This window comes from Morus notabilis, unplaced genomic scaffold, assembly GCF_000414095.1.
Source record: "Morus notabilis unplaced genomic scaffold, ASM41409v2 Scaffold376, whole genome shotgun sequence".
Taxonomy (NCBI): Eukaryota; Viridiplantae; Streptophyta; class Magnoliopsida; order Rosales; family Moraceae; genus Morus; species Morus notabilis.
The window spans coordinates 144,765-150,757 of record NW_010366679.1 but is presented as its reverse complement, the minus strand read 5'-3'; positions in this window follow the sequence as shown (position 1 = coordinate 150,757).

Here is a 5,993-nt window from a genome sequence, read left to right as displayed (position 1 = left end):
GGCTAGGTTGCTGAAATTCAAGTCATGTGTGGAGTGAGAGAAAATTGAATACAAAGGTCTCGTATGCTTAGATGTCCCTACTAGATGGAACTCCACCTATATGATGTTAGATGCAGCCATTAAGTTTCAAAAAGCTTTTGAAAGATATGAAGAGATGATGACAAGTTTGTGTCTTATTTTCGGGAAGATGAGGGGGGGGAGCGGAAGATTGGGCCCCCACTTGATGATGATTGGAAGAATGTTAAGGTGTTTGTGAAATTTCTGAAGACTTTTTATGATATAACTTTGAAGTTTAGTGCCACTTTGAATGTCACTTCAAATTCTTACTTTCATGAGCTGTGTGAGATGCAAAATTAACTATCTGAATTAAGCAAACAAGATGATTCAATGCTTTCATCCATGGCTGTGAGTATGAAAAAGAAGTATGACAAGTATTGGGAGAATGTTGAGAATATAAATTGTCTGGCTATTGTACTTGATCCTAGGTACAAAATGGATTATTTGACATATTGTTGCTCTATAGTGTATGATTCTTCCACTTCTGAAACATTAGCAAAGAATGTGGAGGCAAAAACGACTCCAGAAGGGAAAGGGAGTTTGTGGAGCTCCTTTGTTAGGAAAAGGAAGGAGAAGAATGTGAATGAGTACAAAAATGATGTGGACAGATACTTGACAGACCCTATGGAGGATCCAACTCGGTCAAATTTTGATGTTTTAGAATGGTGGAAGAATAATGCAACTAATTACAAGGTTCTCTCACTAGTTGCAAGAGACATTCTTGCCATTCCTGTTTCAACGGTAGCCTCAGAATCTGCTTTTAATACCGGAGGCCGCATCCTCGATCCCTTTAGGAGTTCATTGAGCCCCAAGATGGTGGAGGCATTGATTTGTACACAAAATTGGTTGCGTAGTCGTGAGCACATCAACTTTATTGACTTGGAAGAATTTAATGAATATGAAGATATTGAATCAGGTAATCTTTTTATGTTTTACTTACTTTTTTTAATTTTATTTCATCTCCTTGTTGTTTATTTTGTTGTTCTAAACTTGATTCTGGTGATTTTTTTTATTATGTTTTCTTCTCAAGATTTGTCAACTTCTGTTGCAACACATGAGGGGCAAGTTGGGAATGAAGATGCTATTATTCTGGATTAAACAGTTTGGAGTGGACTAACTTTTATTTCATGTCCTATTTTGCGACTATTTTTATATGGACTGTTTATCTTTATATGGTTTATTTATTCTGGATTAAACTGTTTATTTTATATGGACTATTTTGCATGTTAGAAGGGTACCAATCTAATTGAAATATTCTAGTTGTTTTTTTATTAGTTATCTGCTTTCACCAACCCGAGTAACCCGAGTAACCCTACCCTACCCGAGGTCACCCGAAACGTCGTGGGTTTGTAGATTTAAGAGAGTGTCGCGGCTCAAAATTTTCTCAACCCGAACTAGTCGGGTAGACTCATTTTTTCGGCTCAACCTTACCCTACCCGGCCGATTTACACCCCTACTGGCTCGACTATTTTTATCGTTTGATTTTTTCTTGTCGTTCTCTAGTTTATTGTCGTTTAATTTTTTTAGTGTCAATTTCTCCAGTTTGACTAATTCCATTGACCTTTTATATTGTGTTTGTGTCATTTCGGTTCTCTTTGTCATTTTTCCATTTTTAAATCATCTAAATTCTAGTTTTCTGTGTTCTCAGTAGTTTTTTCATATACTGTTATTTGCTTCCAGTTATACTTTTAATTTTATCGTCTTTTGTAATGTCATTATCGTTAAAACTTTAATTGCCATTTTAAGTTATTCGCATTTTTTTATCCCCTTTCACACACTCGTTCACTGTGTATTGACATACGCCAGGTTATCGTTGTAAATTGTTTCTATCATTTAAGATATATTCCGCATTTTTCAGTTTGATATTATTTCCTATCCATTGTCGTTTGTATGTTGTCTGTCGTTTTTATCTTTTAAGTATAATTGAGCTTTCCTTTTTATCGTCTTGTCGATCCTGAAGGAAACTAGTTTTTCAGTCTCCCTAGGGTTTCTCGGATTCTCTAACGTAAAATACTAAAAAACTATTAAAAAATGATCTAACAGAATATCGAATAACTAGATATTCTAGCAGGGGAGGCGAATTTTAAGTTTCGAAAACAGTGAAGGAAATCTAAACATGAAATCTAGGATTCATATCCCGTCTAATTAATTGTTCTTTCCTCTATGACCTAAAAAAGCCTCTGGTTTCTTAAGGATTCTCTATCTCTAAGATTTCAACTTTCACCTCGAGCAAGACCTAAAATTCCCCTTGCATGCCGTGTCGGACGTGATTCTCGACCGGAAGGAGAATTCTGACGAGAATCCTTCCGGTTCCTAGCTCGTCCCCCCAGGCCCTTCTGCCGTATGATCGGGGCTACAGGCACCCAGCGCCACCGCCATTGCCATCACCGTATAAATGGTCAAGAAAGGATGATAGGAGGATTAGAGGAGGGTTTGAACTCGGTGATACAAGGTATGGGGATTCTTCCTTCTACTCTATAATTTCGTGACTGGTTAATAAGAGATAATGCTTTTTCATCGTTTGCTTAGTGTTCATTTTTATGACTTGAGTTTGAGTAAATTCCATTCGTGAAGGAAATACAAGTGAGAAATCGAATCATAAGCAGTTTCCGTTATTTATAGTCAGAAAATTGAAAAGAGTTCAATTTGCCTGAATCTATAGCTGGTGTACGTGGCTCTCATTGTCATAGTATCCTTTTCCTCCAGACAAGAACACAAACAGTATTTTATTATACAATTCGGCAATTAGCGAATTCAAGATTCTTCAGAATCCATGTTTTGGATCCAACTTTAAAACACAAGCCATTGCGAACGTTTACAAAGTCGTCAGAGTTGTGCGTCTCTATAGTACCAATGTTAGTGCCCCCATCAGAGCTAAGGTATGTACTTTGGGTAGTAATCATGACGATTCTTAAAGGGAAATTAAGATGAATGTTGAAATTGATATCACATCTCTTACTCAGAGTCAGGTGTACCACGGAGGAGTTTGTTATTGGCCGATATTTGAGAAATCTTATTTGAAGAAAATGCTTATTTGGTTTCATTTGCAGAAGGAGGAATTTCAAACTATACCATTCCAGAAGCTCATGATCAGTAGTTGTATGGAACCATATCTAGAACAACAATTATAGACTAGAGTCTACATTTGTGGAATGCAAATGTCGCTTTGTTTTTGCATATCGGAAGCGTGTTATCGAGGTTGGATTCAGATGGAAAGCCCACCAAAATGTGGATTTTGGATGAAATCTCTTGTAGCCGCCAAAAAAAAAAAAAGTCGTTTTGTTGGACTAAATGTGAGGATGTGTTTCTCGGCTGGGGACTTGGTTGTTGTCCATTAAAATTTTGGAAGAATGATGAGCTCATTTTATATACATCTCAGATAGGCGTCTTCATGTCGTACAATTTACATACCCAAAAGCTTAGAAATGTGCTGCTTAATTATCATAGATACAATTCTTTTCGCGTTTTTAAATACGTAGAGTTTGGTATCAATAGCAGGGGCGGGGAAAGATGATTAGTTCCTCCCAATGGGATATCATATTGATTTATTTATTTATTTATTTATTTATTTATCTCAAGCTCCTTAAATAATGGATCCAGCTGAGCAGGAATTTAGAATTACACTTTGATGCAGTCCCACATTATTTGGTGTTTGGTGATTGATATAAATACTTCATGCGAATCAAATTTGTGGGGATGTGTGGTTTCTAAGCTGAGTGTACATTACCAGCGTTTTGGGAACTTCAGTACTGCTTGCGTTTTGGGTGTGTTACACTTGCACGTTTAGGCGGTGCTATTTTATTAGACTCTTATGTGCGTTTTCTATGATAGTTGATTCTTTATTACAGTTTTGTTTGTTTTATTATTTCTATTTCCTTTTTTGAATACTTTTTTTTAATAATGTTTACTATGATGCTCGGCCACAATCTCTTGAGTCGATGCTCGACCGCAGTCTCTTGAGCCGATGCTCGACCAAGATCTAGTGTGACAGTCAATAATTATAGACATTCAACGACAAGGTTTATAAAATATGAGTCTTAATATCTACGAGGTGAAGTGTTTTGTTGTAATAAAAGAAAAAAAAATACTTTTCAACAATCGAGAGGCTTAAACTCCTCATTGGAATAGATTCCCTCGATTAGTGACGATTAGAGAGGAAAGATTATGTACTATTGGTCTAATACAATAGCCTTTATTCCTTGTCATTGTTCTTGCTTTCTCTTGTTTATGTTTTTGAGGTTTATTTGTTCGATTAATGCAAATTACTTATCTAAAAATATTGATTAAGTGTTGGACGTAATTTTTCTCCAATAATTTCCTTTCAGTTTTATTCGTTTAATTTTTTTCCATTATCAGTTCCTCTCGTTTTACTTTGTGTTGTGGTTCGCTAGTTCATTGTCGTTTTCCATTTTTTTCAATCGAAATTGTAATTGGCGTCATCATTTGATGTTATGTGCCTCTCCATTGTCTTATCTTTCACATGTTTTTCTTGTCATGTTGGTATCTAAATTGTCGTTTTAATTTACAATTTAGTTTTCCTTTTTATTGTCGATACTGAATGAAAATGTTTTTCAATTTCACTCCAGCTCACTTTATTGTGCTGGAATTCTTGTTTTCTTAAAATTGTTTATTTTTAATAGAGAAAATTACGGATTCTACTTCTTTATGTATCTGACTTACTAAAAGTATCTCTTTTAAAAGCTCTACTCTATGACTAGTTCTAATCTAAAAGGTAGAACGACAAATCAATTTGGTTGACTATCGTTTTCTCATTTTATGTCGTTTATACTATCGTTTCCAAGCTTTTGTCGTCACCTTTTTTATTGTTGTTTCACTATTCTGTTTTCATTTTCTTGTTTGTTGCAAAGATTTTTTATCGTTTCCTTTTTTAATATTGCCCCATTCCATTTTCTGTTGCTTGAATTTTTATTGTCATTCAGGTGTTTGATGTCGTTTGCCTCACTATTGTCGTTTGCAATTTGATGTGGTCCCCATTTCTCTTTCGGTTCTTAGGGTGCGTTTAGTTGCAGTGGGGAATGGTAATGGAATAGAATAGAAAGAAAACATAATTCATTTGTTTGGTACTACTTTTACAAATATAATGAAATAAGATATGAATATTTTCATGTTGATAAAATTACCCCTCATACTAATATAATTAATATCATATATATTAATATAATCATTAATAACTAAATTATATATATAATGTTGGTTCCCGAATCGAATTCGGGTGCGGAAGCGTGGGGAAGGCGGATCGTGTATAAAAAAAATTTTCATAAAACTTTTGAGATACTCTATAGATTATATTAATTTATGCACGAATAAATTAATCGCATTAATTTATATTATTCAAGGATCAACAAAAAAAAATACCTGGAAGCCGACTCGGATGATAACTTGAATTTCTTTGACCACGAATAGTCCTTGCTCCAATCTTTGTGTTTAGAATACCAAAGTCTTCCACGTCAATTCCTTGATTCCACGTAGATATGTGTGTGGGCACACGTGAGACAAAAATAGGTTTCTTAAACACTCGAATTTCCACAAACACCAACGCATGCACGATGTGGAATTTTTGGAGAAAAATATTTTCTCTCTCTTTTCTCTCTATGAATTTCGGCCACCAACTATTAGGGCTGAATAATTGCTTCAAAAATTGTGTCCACAATTTTCTATCTTTCTCATATTTAAAGAGTAGAAGTCAAACTTCAAAAACAGGATCAAATCCATATCTCCAATTTGAATTTCAAACAGAAAATCCCTTCCCCTTATCTCTAAGGTGGCCGGCCATCTGTAGGGTTTTCTAACCCTGTGTGTGTGACGCCAATCCAGATAGGGAAGGAAGAGAAAAATCATACTTTATCCTGTAGTCCAATTTTGATTCAGATTCAAATTCAAATTTAAGTCAAACTTAAATTAATTTGAATTCTAAA